General features: G+C 41.1%; 1 protein-coding gene across 1 annotated transcript in view; it reads left to right on the plus strand.

The window, feature by feature from the left end:
* The first annotated feature begins 8,879 nt into the window (after nucleotides 1-8,879).
* Nucleotides 8,880-14,029, plus strand: part of LOC149316961 (cadherin-6) — a 199,253-nt gene continuing 194,103 nt past the window's right edge. The window contains exon 1 of the mRNA XM_089516587.1: nucleotides 8,880-9,240. The gene's annotated coding sequence lies outside the window, so the exon portion shown is untranslated. The remainder of the gene's footprint in view (nucleotides 9,241-14,029) is intronic.

Below are 14,029 nucleotides of genomic sequence, written 5' to 3' on the forward strand. Positions count from 1 at the left end.
AGCCAAGGATACATCTACAGGAACTGAACTCCAGAACTCTTCTTTTGGTCTGATTGAGGTCCTTGGCTGCTGCTGCCAAATTTATTTTTGTTTGCTCCACTAATCATTTAATTTATCAGATTAAATCATAATTCCAGATGAAAAACAGCACTTTTGGAATTATACCATCTTGCAGTTGTGAAGGGGCCGCACAAGATTAATTCAGATTTTAGATATGGAAATTCTGGAGTTAAATGATATCAATTTTGCTGCACTTTTTGTTAGGAATAGAGCAACTACCTAGTATTTAAATCCCTGAAGAAAACAATTTCTTTCCAAATTCTTCTGTTATAAAGTGAAGGTTTGATTGATTTTTGCTTCCCAGTAGACATCTTTCAGGAGTCATTTTCATGATCTCATAGAGTGTTTTATCTGAGAACTCTTGCATTGTTATGGATGCACAAAGAGTGTCAAAGCAGCTTCCTATGTCAAAAATATAAAGATTACTGCACTGTCTGTTGTTGTTTTTATAGCATTTGTGTAGTCAGGGAAGATCAGATATATGCTAACCTTTCTTCAAGGCAGCTTAGTTGAACATTCAATAATAAATATCATCTTTATTAAATTACTGCAACATATGTCAACAAATTATCCATTGTTATTTAGTTAGTATTTAGAGATAGTGGTTTTACTAGAAATCCTTCAAGATATAGTCTTTCACAACCACACAACTGCTTAATGGTATGTATGTATGGGCATTAATATCTATAAAAGCAATTGTAACAATATTAAAACTATAGCACAAGTGGTGCAACAGGTTGTTGGTGTCAAGGCCCAGATATTCATAAAGATCTGTCAATATCACCTTTATTTCTTTCTATGGAAGTTACCTTTCGTAAATATGTAAGAGAGATTTGGTGTCATACAGTGGACCTTTATCTTACGAGGGGGATCCGTTCCAGACCTTGCCTCGTAAGCCAAAAAACGTGTAATGGGGTTCATGATCGCAGCGCAGCAGAGTGCACGTGCCATGGACACATGCACCATTCATTTCTTTGTCGCGCGGCTTCATCGTAAGGTGAAAACAGTATATAGTATGCCCACATATAGTGCGGATGCACTGTAAATCTAAGAACATAATAGCAAAAGAATAGCCTGAATGGAGCAGGCCAAAGGCCTATATAACTCCATATGGTATTTCACACAGATGACCAGAAACCCATGAATGGATATATGAGAAACAGCTATTTCCATATGTTGCTTCTCCATATCTGATAACCAGAGGCAGCATAAAGCCATCAGAATGTGTATCCACTGGTAGATATCCTCTATTCAAGAAATAGCTGCTCCGCAAACGCTTTGAGGATTGGAGAGAAGCAGGATGCCTCAATGATGATTCAGAAGCATGATTGGCTATCACACCTTCACAATTCAGGAATGCTTCAGGAACATTTTACCGACATTTTAGCGACGCTAAGTGCCTCTGTGTGACAATCCCCTATGAATTGTCTAATTCCCAATTCATTGTTATCTTTTAACAGAAAGCATTCATGGTTCAATATGCAAGTGTAAATCCTTTACATGCACAAGGCATAGATATATTCAGTCTTACAATTAAGAGATAAATAGGGAGGCCACTTTTCATTCCCAAGCAAATAACTATACAAAACCTCAAGAGAGCTAATCGAAAAGAGTAGCCATGGTGAAATTCTGTTTGGAGTTTGGAAGCCACAGATCTTTTTGAAGACTGAGTAGCAACTGACTTCCGAAAACGTGCATCTGATTTTAATAAATGTGGCAGAGTTTGAGTAACAGTTGGTGAATATGCTGAACCTATCCTGCAAGTTTTATATTCTGGACTTTGCTGATCTCAGATCTGGAAGAGAGGAAAGCTGTGAGAGTGGTATGTTTTACAAGCACTATATAATGGAAACTCAATGGATCAGTGTAACATTATTATGCTTTGTAAGAATGTTTTAGGGAAACATGCCAGTGGTATGTTGATATCAAGACCTGTAGTACTATCTCCTGACTGGGTTGCAGGTCTATGGATTCTTGGCACTCCCATCAAACAACTCTGCTAGTTTACCGGAATAATTATTTTAACTATTCTTTGAACATATGAAGCTGCCTTATATGGAATCTGTCTAACTCAGTGTTGTATACTTTGACTGACAGGAACTCTCATAGTTCCCAGATACTCCCAGCTCTGGACCTAAATTCCTTCAACTCAATATGCATTCTGTTTTGCATCCAAAACATGTGATTTTCCATTGAGCAACAGCCACTCCTTAGCTGGGGCTGCTGAATAACTTCAAGAAAGCTAGACCTGGATATATAGGTATACCAGAAGACTATTTTACAGCTTAGTCCAAAGCCTGTTTGCTGTCATGGAGTAACATCTACCAGGTTTAGTGTTATTTATTCCCAAGCAATTTTGTACAGCACTGCAATCTTAACACTATCACCTTCTCCTGTTTCTTCTTTGGCTAAATATCAACAAGAGGCATTTATATTTTCTCTTTATCTGAGTACTGTGTTCTTATATCCAGACAGCAATTTTCAGGCTGCAGAAAAGGAGCATGATAGGGTTCTGCAAGAAAAATGCTAATCTACCCACATTGCAAATATCCCCTTTTGGGGTAAGATGCTTACACATGTGGTGAGTGAGCAACTCCAGAGTCCATATGTTCTTGGATGAAACAGGTTTGAGGTCACAACACCTAAGGGAACACTTCTTCATATATTTGCCTGCCTAGCAATTAAGGTCTGCTGGGGGGTCTGCCCTGAGACCCACCAGTGATATCAATATGCTGTGTTGTGATGTGGAAGAGGGCCTTCTCAGCCATGGCACCCCAATTGGAATGCCCTCCTCTTAGAGGCCCAACTGGCACCCACACTCATGTCATTTAGATGCCAAGTTGAAATTTGGCTGTTCATCAAAGCCTTTGGGCCTCATTAACACATCCCAAATACAGTGTACATTGTTTTAATTTTTTAAAAAAAGTTTTAAATTTGTTCTTAGCTTATAACTCCAGTTTAATAGTCTCTGTTTTGGGTAATGTGTTAGTAGCCTCTAGTCCCAAGCACTTAGGGGTATGGGAGGTGCGGACTGCACCAGGCGACACTCTAAGGGTGTGTGACACCACTGCTCCCCAAACACCTACCTTTTGGCAGAAACAGGCTGTGGCGTTCACCTGTTTCTCTTTAAAATGTTTTAAGAGATGGTGGGAGTGGAGTGAAGCCCAGTGGACAGAGAAAGGAGAGGCCCCATAATTTGTAAAATTAAAATTTCAAAATTTTATTTTTTAATTTTAAATGTAATTTTTTAAATTATTCTTTTTAAATTTTCTGTAAAAACATCACATTTTAAGCAAATCTTCACTATGTAAATACATTTAGGTTGTGCATAAGACATTGTAATTGGAAGGTATAATTTTGATTTTGCTAGTTGTTTGTGTCACAACTGTTAGCATTACATTCAGTGATATATGGGAATTATGATTTACAAATAACATTAGTGCAAAAAAAATTACTAAAGATTCTTTATGATGTGAAATCGAAGGAGGTGACACCATGAGTTACTGCACCGGATGAGACCAGCCCTAGTGGCACTACTGGTCCCAAGCATGAAATAAAATATTTTCATTAAAAAACACTTAAAGGAACAATATGACAATATGTACAGGCCTAAAAGGTAAAACCACCAGTAGTGTGAATGTGACGTATGAAGCCACATCAGGAAGAATTTTAATTTTGATCCATTTAGCATTGAATCTGGTATGAAACAAATTAAAAGGACTCTAAGTGCCACCACTCAACCTTCGTTTCATTCAAATCATAAGCAAAACCATCAGCAGTTCTGGGAACTTTTCCCATTAAAGCTGGATTTTAAAAACTCCCCTCTCTGTCCTTAAAGTAATAGATGAGAGCTGAAAAATGTATTTTATATCAGTTTTTATCAGAAATGACATTTTCTTAGACCATAATAGATGTTTGCATCAGAACCTCCAAATTCAGTTTCTGAGAGCTGGGGGATAGACTGGTTACTGATTTGCTAAATCTATTACTAAGTAATTATTAATTAATGCAACTCATTTCATTATTTAATTATAAGTTCTATAATCATATGTCTTTTAGTTAATGAATCAAATGCTTAATTTGAATAAATGTACCTATGGACATGGCCCCTAAATTGCTCCACTTTAATGAGGATTAGATTTCACAAATGTATTTGACTATTTGCAACAATATGAACCACAGATTAAACCATTCCCAAATGTTTTCCCAATCCCAAGGATGAGATATTGGGGGACAAAAAAAAATCCTTCCATGAATGAAAGGAATGTAGGATCAAAACTTGTATTTCTTAAGCAAAACAGAATGAATGTTGTCTGTAAAGCATGTAAGTGCATGTGTCATAGAAGGCATTATTTATGAAACAGTGGTTTTCAGCCTGTCATCCTTCAAATGTGTTGGACTGCAGTGCCTATCATCGCCAGCAACCGTGTTCATTGGCCGGAGTGGCTAGGGTTGTGAGAATCATAGACCGATAGTCTTCTAACTTTAGCCCTTCCTCTTGCATGTAAGGGAATGCTTCTATGAAGAGGATGCCTTTTACTAACACTTGTTTTAACATTCAGTCTGCTGTCCAACTCACTGGGCACTTGTTTTAGCTGACTTTAGTCAATTAATCTAACCAATTCAAATGTTGATAGGCCCATTACATACTGAAGTAAAATTAGAGCCATAGAAGTAGAACTATCCGCATTCGGAGGTACTTTTCATCTGCAAGCCACAACAGCAGCACTGCTAAGTAATCCAACTGCACCCAGTGGAAAGATATGGCAAAAATTGCTCAACACATGAAACAACAGGTAGTTGACTATGTTGGTGGGCTCTTTGCTTTCAGTTTGAAAGCTGATAAGGGGGTGGTGATGCATCATCCTTAAGGGAACTGCTTTTATTTTATTTTTACTGGAAGTTTGAGATCCATCAATTGGCACACGGTGCAAAATAGTGAGTCAGGCAGGCGGAAATAAACGGAGAACTGAGGAACAGGGAGGCCTGTAAGCACATGCACAGTTTAGGATTTTGTGATTAGTACCGGAACTGAGCTCACAAATCCTTTCCTTCAAAATCCACTCCTGGTCCTCAACCCCCTTGATCCTTTTTCAGCAACCAAATTCTGGAAGAGTGTGTGTGTGTGTGTGTGTGTTTAAAGTGTGTGTGGGATGGATGTGCGGGTGTCAAATAAATTCTGCTCATACTGTCCCCCCAAAGTATTGGCTCCACTTAAATGTGAACGTGCTTGCAAGCGTCCCTGTTGCCCTCTCACTTGAGTCCTCATATATTCATGTTATTACCTTCATAGAGCTGTCATCTGAATGAATCCACTATTGCTTTTGTTTTTGTTGTGTGCCTTCAAGTCATTTCTGACTTAAGTCGAGCAGTTATTTATGGAGGAGTTATTTGTGGAGAAATTTTCTGATTTTTGTCAGGTAAAGGTCTTTATATACTAAATGGCTTATACATATTGTTCATCTAAAATTACATTTCTTGTTCCTTACTCCTCTCTTCCTTCTTCCCTCACCCAACTATTTAAACTTTTTTTAAAATGCCTTCATATCATCATAAGAGTGCTTATCCCTCTTGCTAGTTTTTCATATGAGTTCACAAGTTTTTAATTATTATTCATGTAGATTTGGATACAGATTAAACTGGTTGCACCTAGTTCATGCTAGATGTAATGTGAAATTTTAGTGACTTGAGTCAACTTTGAGAGCCAGCATGGTGTAACACTTTGACTGTTGGACTAGGACCTTGGAGAACAGGATTCAAATCCCCATTTGGCCATGGAAACATTGAACAAGTCACACTCTCTCAGCCTCAGAGGAAGGCAATGGCAAAGTCCCTCTGAACAAATCCTGCCAGGAAAACCTTGTGATAGGTTCACCTTATGATCACCGTAAGTCGGAAATGACTTGAAGGCACACAACAACAAAGTTATATTTAATTCAGTGGGGATCAAGGACAACTTAGTCTGAATTCAGCTCACACTGAGGTTAAAACTGCTGTCTGCCAAGAATGTTTTAGTAGTCTTTAGTCACAGTCTGTACATCAGTCACTTTGTGCAAAGCAGAATTAATTGTTCTGTCCTACCTCCCTGGGCTGTTGTAAGGATTAATAGAACAGGCATAAAAAGCTTTTGAAATAGCATGTGCAACCCTCCATGCACTTACTAGGTAGTAAGAGACCACAGAATACAGGGGGCCTTATTTCCAACTAAATATGTCAAGAATTGCTTTGCAAAGTACCCCATTAAGGTTAAATATAATTTGTGACTCTGATTTAACAACTCGTTTTTACTTTGCTTATTAGTAAAAAAAACAAAATATTGTAATATTAAAAAGACCCAATCTGATGTAGTGCTTGGAATATTAGTTTAAGACTAGGGAGACCCGGGTTCAAATCTCTCATTGCTTATGATGCTCACTGAGTAATCACTACCTTTTAAGCTAACCTACCCCACAGTTACCTGAAGATCGTATGGGAAGATGTTGCCTTGTAAGAAGAGAAAAGGATATTAAATGTCATCTAACAAGGCTCTACATTGTTTGCTTATTTATGAAATCAATGTTTAACTACATCTTCAGACCTCAAAAGGGCTCCCATGGTAGTGTAGATCCATAAATTCATACAAACATAAACTGACCTTAAAATATAAAAATAAACACAGAGAGCCTTTAAACTAAGTTACCAAGAATAGTCAAAATAGGAAAGACAGCTTCAAAAGACTTCAAACTCCTTGCAAAATAAACCTTTTTTTTTTATGATTCTACCAAAAACTACAAGACAAAGAGTTAGGCATCAAAACATCTCTTAGAGCTCCATAACCTGGGTCCACAGCTTAAAAGAGGTTTTCTGTCCCAGCAATTGATGGGGCAAGACCTCTAAATGAGGGCCTCGAATCCAGTTTAACCCAGTGGAAATAAACTAGAGACTAGCACTACATGAACCAAATGTCTTGGTTTACATGTTATACATAATAAGAGCTCCTGATTATGAAAACTGCCTCTTTGAAGGTTTAAAAGTGGAGTGAGCAGCCAACTGAGAGGGGAGAGCAAGAGGACAGAAATGTGCTTCCTGGATAAGAATTGGGGCCAGTCCTCACATTAAGCGGAATGCAGCAGCTTACTTTGCACGTCATGTGAAAGGAGCACATTGCTAGTGATTTATTTTTCTGAGCTTTGCACTAGGGCTCTGGGAAACCAGGATTCGAATCCTCACCCTGGCATGGAATCCCACTTACCTTGGGTAAGTGACACTCTCTCAAGATTCAGAGGAAGGGCAATGGCAAAGCACCTCTGAACAAATCTTGCCAAGAAACCGTGTTATGGGGTCAGCAGCAGATCCTGTCTGACATTGGAAGCTAAGCAAGATCAGCCCTGGTTAGTATTTGTAAGGGAGACTGCCAAGGAATACCAGGTGCTGTAGGCTGTATTTCAGAGGCAAAATCTCCTCTGAATATTCCTTGGCTAAGAAAATCCAATGAAATTCACAGACTCATCATATGTCAACAGGCGACTTGAAGGCACACACAGAGACACCATAAGTCAGTGGACTTGAAGGAACTTAACAGCAACATCATGATCTTGCTGCTAGGCGGAGTGGGGGGGTGGGGGTGGAGAACCAGTGTGATGTAGTGGTTTGAGTATTGGAGACCAGGGTTCAAATCCCAGCTCAGCCTTGGAAACCCACTGGGTGACCTTGGGCAAGTCACACACTCTCAGCCCCAGAAAACCCTGTGATTGGGTCGTCTTCCTGTTGCTGTTGTGTGCCTTCATTTCCGACTCATGGCGATTCTAAGGTGACCCTATGGAGTTTATCACACGAGGGGGAATGTGGAGTTTAAACTGTGATTAACTTATGAAAATTGCCCAAATGGCAATTGCCCAAACGTGATTAAAATGAGATTAGCACAAGAGCCATTATCCTGTGAATAACCAGGGAATAACCAGGCAATAAACAGCAAAATTTCATTCATGGGGAAATCCTGTGAATGATTTGCTGCTCTTTCTTGCCTGGTTATTCACTGGATAATGGCAATTTAATCAACGTTGCACCTTGATGTCATGTGAAAACCATTGGTGCAATTGAGGGATCATCACAGGTTATTCACAGGATAATGGCGCTCTGAACACAACACCATGTGAAAACCATTACCGCAGTTGCGGGACTATCACAGGTTAATCACCGTCTATACTTCAAACTGTCCCCCATGTGATAAACTACAGGGTTTTCTTGCCACGTTTATCCAGAGGTGGGTCGCCCTCACCATCCTCTGAAGCTGAGCAAGCGTGGCTTGCCCAAGGTCACCCCGTGGGTTCCTGTAGCCAAGGCAGGATTCAAGCCCTGGTCTCCCGAGTCATATACTCCAGTGCGCCAAGCACTATGCTGCCCTGGCTCCCAAGCTGGGAACCTTTTGAAGGCGCCCAATGACAAACAGGGCAAGGAGGTTTTCGGTGCCCAGGTACCAACACGGGCTGGCTAGGGTTTGCTCTGCACCTTTCGGTGCTCAGACTCAAGCCTGGCATTGCAACCCACACCCCAGATAGTCACAGATCCAAACACCCTTTGGCCTCTTCTTAGATGTGGCCAGCAACCAAATCAGAAAACCAGAAAAGTGCAGTCCTTCCTCTGTGGCACACTAATGCAAAAGGGGGGCTGGGGCTGAAGAAAGCTGGCTGGTGGGGGGTGTTGTGTGTATGTATTTTGGGGGGTGTCCCTCTGCCCCAAATCCCTCCTCCTCCTCTTCCTCCTCCTTCCCCCTCCCTCCCTTTGCAAATCGCTGGAAGCCTCCCTCCATCCTTTGGCTGCAGCTCTGGAGGCGCAGCAAGGAGAGCAGCAGGACCCAGTCCACCGTCTGCAGGAGAAAGAGAGAGAGAGAGTGATAAAGAGAGAAAGAAAGAAAAGGAGAGAGGAGGGGGAGGGAGGGAAATCTTTCTCTCTCTTTCCCCTCCCCGGCTTGCCTTCTCCCTCCAGAGCCAGAGTTTGAAAGTGATGCTGGAGGAGAGGAAGAGCAGCAGCAGCAGAGGAGGAGGAAGGAAGGAAGAAGGAAGGAAGGAAAGAAAGAAAGGAGGAGAGAGAAGCAACGCTGGGTCCTGTCGACTTTCCGCAGCGCTGGAGCTCTGCTTGACTCATCCCTTTTGCCATCGTTCCTTGGCTCATCCTTGCTCTCATCCCTTCTTCTTGTCCAAGGTAAGGAAGACCTTCCAAGAAAGCCTTTGCCTTTTGGGAGGAGGCTTCTCTCTGTCCCGTGGGTCGACATTATTGAAAGGACCAACCGAGATGATGCAGTGCTTAGAATGTTCCATTAAGATTGGAGAGACCTGGGTTCAAATCCTGCTCCCTGGCTCATCACCTCCCTCCCTTTTTCTTCTTCTTTGCTCAGCTATAAATGCTAGCTTTTATTTCCACACATTCTCTCTCTCTCTCTCTCTCTCTCTCTCACACACACACACACACACACACACACACACTCTCACACTCACTCTCTCTCTCTCTCTCTCTCTCACACACACACACACACACACACAAAGTTGGCAGGTGCATTACTATAGAGGGCCCTATAGGCAGCACATGGGTGCCTATGCTCTCCTTTAGGTTAGGGATGGATGCTATGGGTGTTTTGTTTTGTTTTAATCTCCCCATCCTCCACTTTTCCTTTTCTTTCCCCCTCTTTTGCGCATGGATGGGATGCCAACTGGAGGCTGCCAGTTGATGTCAGCAGGAGCATCTTGGGCTGGCCTTTTAAGCAAAGTGAAGGGAAAGAGAGGCATCTTTTCCTGAATGCTGCTGCTTCATGCACACATACGCACCTTACTGGAGGAGGACCGCACACAAGTGCAAGTATGTGCGCCTTTAAAGGCTTTCCTTGAGAGCTGATGTGGATCTGGCTGGAGAGGAGGACCACCAAGGGAAGGGGAAAAGGTGGCCAAGCCAAGGTGCGTAGTTGAAATCAGGGTGAGCAAAAAGAAATCAGGGAGACCAGAAGGAATCACAGAAGATACCCCAAAAACATGTGCAAGTGAAAGCCCTTTTCAAGGTGTGGGGTGGACGGTGAATAAATGGGATACAGATGTATTCATTCAGTAAGTGACTAAATGGGATGCTGAAGGTGCACAGTTACAGAAACAAGGCTGTAGCAAATATGTCTGTATTGAAGGGGAAAATATATGTGTATATATATATCTATTTATATATATATTGCATGCTCACGTTTTTCACATCCCTATCTCTACCTCTATAAATAGTTTGATGGACGGATAGAGACAGATGGGGAGACGCCTCATTTTTAATGCAAAGCTTGGAGCCTAAAGATATGCAAAAGTGAGCAGAGGTCAGCAGTTGTGGAAGGAGGCCTTGACAGTGCTGCAATAAAATCCATATTTTATGGAGAGTTTAATGCCCTCCGTTGGAAGTGCTGAACTGGATGTGTTCAGTCCAAGGGAACTCCTGGTGACATTCAGGGATCGAGAAATTGAATGGCTAAAATGACACTCAGCCCTGCAGCACATCTGGTCCCGTTAGCCAGAAAGAGGCTGGGAAATTGCCCCTCGATGATACCCATGACTTAAAGTTTCCTTCTTACCAAATCTGGAAGGAAGATGGGCTCTTTAGCTGCCATGCTTTAAGTAATTGGCTTGTTGAGCAAAAGACTTGAGCAAAAAGAGGCAGTTGCAGTTTGTTCAGGGACAGAGCACGCTTAACAGAGAGCACTCTATGAATGTTTCATTTATCGTATTCTGTTAATAATTCCATTGATGAAATGTGCTCATGAGATGCTTATGGAGCAGCTCTGACTTACTCTTTTCAAACTTGTGGGAAGAGTCCCTGTCTTTGGTTTCTCTGCACAGATGTGCACAAACTTATGTGAGAGGAAGGGGGAAAATGCTGATGCAGGACTATATGGGGGGGACACTCCTAAGTTAAGAGGATCCACTGTGCCATGGCTCTCTTCTTTTTCACATAATACCATCTTGGACAAATGTGCTCAGGGAAAGAATCTCTGGCTTGGAATGCCCATCTCTGGCTTCGCCAGCCATCTATGCATATTCTTTCTCCAGTCAAGACAAAGGCTTGTTTCATGAGATGCCTGGTTTCTCCCAGAAAGGATTTGTGTGAAACTTTAAATTGTTCTACAGATCAGATTAACAGCCCTTCCTTCATGATGGAAGGCATCCCTGCATGTTTCTTTGGGATGGAAGGGGAGGTGAGGGAGGCAATAACTTTCAGTGAGACAAGGGAAGGGGTCTGTGGTTGAGTCTGGTGGGATGAGATCAAACAGATGCCTTCACCCCTGAGACACAGAAACACAGATTTCCATCAGGCCGGCACAGTGGGAGGAGAACCCAATTAAACAGGCTCTTTTAAAGCAGATCAAAATGGGATAATAAACAACTGCAGGATGGAATCACTTCTCTACGATGTTATTCGGAAGGTTCTAGCGCCTGTATGCTTTGCTGTCTTTCAGTTCCACAGAGAGTACTCGGTCCCAAATTTCAAGAGATTTGTGATCCAAAGTAACTGGTTTCTCAGTAATAACCATCAGAGGCGGCAGTGGTGGTGGGCATGCTGTATATCTTAAAAGCAAGTGGAAATGATTTAGTCTGATGGTGGCTCCCTGCAGTTATCCTCTGCAGCCATTTGAAGCTCTTGAAAGCTGGTGTCCCCTCTAGGGATTTGCTAGTTCCTACTTATAGTAGGTTGTTTTTTTCACACCAGTTTTCTGCTATCACATATCTCAAGGCTAGTCATCAGAGATTACAAATATAACCTATCATTCACACACACACACACACACACACACAGAGAGAGAGAGAGAGAGAGAGAGAGAGAGAGTTCTCTATTAGAAATATCCATGTCTCCACACTTACCTTCTTGCCCCTTTATTGGATCCTCCATGCAAGCAGGGACCTGTTGTTAAATTCCCCTTATCCTCAGTTGAAAAGGATGGTTAACATTTTACAGCCTTTGACACCAACACTTCATATAGTGTGGAACTGATATAGGGAGGCAGTCCTTTTGTCTGTCCGTCTGCTGAATATCAGTCATCTACTTTTCAAAACTTGATGAAACTTTTGAAGAGGCAAATTCTGCTCTCTAGATTCATGATCCCTGAATGAGGTTTGTGCATGGCTCCTATTTCTTGAATGAGATGAATAGTTCACAGAAGGGTATATCCTTCTCTTGAGACATTAATTTCTCCTCATGCATTGTTGTTTTTATGAGTGGAGGCTTCCTTCAGTTTTTTCCCCCCACTGGTGGACTTAGATCAGCATTCCCATCATGGCTCCCTCCAAATGTTGGGCTTCAGCATCTCCATCCTGGGTTGGCAGCAGAGTCCAGTACATAAGAAAGGGATCTAACTTTGCTTTGTATTCGAACAGATATCACAAAAATGGTGATATGCTCTTATTAATGAAGAGCTTGCACTGCCGTTAAATGAAACATTGAGATCCTACTCTTTGTCAGAATTGTGCATGCATTCTGTCTTTCTCCTTGAAATTATCAGTTTTATTGACTTTCTGACGTTGAATTCTGGTTTGACTTTAATGCCATCTTCCAGTGTTTAAGCTAATAGGAGGATAGAGTTGTTTGGGGATCTAAGGAAACCAATTAAGAAAACCAAAAAGTTTCATCAGTGTAAAGCGTCATGTTAATATCACTGCCAGACTAGTGTCATGATATGTGAGTGGTTTAGTCTCATCCCAAAAACTGATCTATCACCTTCCAGTTTATCTCAAGAGTGGAGAAAACTCTATTAAATACATAGGGTCTTTGGAAGTTGACAGATAACTCGAAGGCACATGCATATAAGTACATCAAGTTGTTATTAAAGATCTGTGGCATCAGTCCAAGTTATGGGTCTTCTTCATGTTTCATGGTTGCAATTCTTCTACCATGAAATGTATGCATAATATAAGAGGTAAACACCCTGTGGACACACCTCAAGAAAGTGTAAGTCCAGAATACAGTTATGTTTTGCCGAATTTATTGAAACAAGTGAGTTCATTTGTTTGATTTATGTTCATCCCTCAAAAGGATTTCTTCTTCACCACTGAAATTATAAGAAAATAAAGCAGATTTCCCATTGTCGATCTCAGTAGATATACGGAGATGGATATATATCCAGCCCGTGAAATGAAGTAGTCTATATGGTAGCACATCAGTCTTTAGTGATGGCTCCAGTGTAAGGATTGACTTGCACTTTATAAATATTAGCCCTCAATTATGAAAGATTTGTGTGGTGAGGGAAGGAAGTCTGATGGATGCATGTTCCCTTGAATTATTGATTTCTGCCTTGACATTTCTCTCAGAATGAAGTGGGGTCCATCCAGTGTAGGAAAGCAGAGCAATGAGTTCTGTCAGAGACTTAAGTCTGGAATGTGCACTTTTATATGTATGTATGTATGTATGTATATGTATATATGCATATGCTGTATCACATTTGCTTGCTAAATGATATAGCAGCAGAAATGGCTTTTTAAGCCCCTTGCTTAATTTTTCTATTTTAATAATGAAACTGTCCAGTCATTTGAATGAAGTGATGGGAAATGTTACGGTATCCCTTGGAAGTCATATTTTACAAAAGAAAAAGAAGAAAGCTTTGGATGTAAAGCAAATCATCATTTATTTACTTAATTCCTCCTGTTACTGTAAAGGCTCTAATGGTTGGGCTGCTAATTTGGTGTTCAACACAGGTCTCAGTCTTTTGCTCTTTGACACAGACCTCTTGTGTGACCTTGGAAAAATTATTCCCCCCCCCCCACAAAAGCATTAGAAAGCTCCCCTTTCCCAACCCAACAGAGAGATTTTTATGTGATCAGATCCTGCAAAGTTGTGCTTATTTGCATAGGACAGTTTTTTGTGAGGTCTAAACATCCTTTGGGAAACTGTGAATATAAGACACTCAAATATTTTATTTTTATATAAAGAGGGTCAGTCAGGGATAGTACTGTTGAGACAAAGTTTAGAAAATTTAAGT

The sequence above is a fragment of the Sceloporus occidentalis genome, unplaced genomic scaffold (assembly GCF_023333645.1).
Source record: "Sceloporus occidentalis isolate IW3139 unplaced genomic scaffold, rSceOcc1.0.p SCAF_3, whole genome shotgun sequence".
NCBI lineage: Eukaryota > Metazoa > Chordata > Lepidosauria > Squamata > Phrynosomatidae > Sceloporus > Sceloporus occidentalis.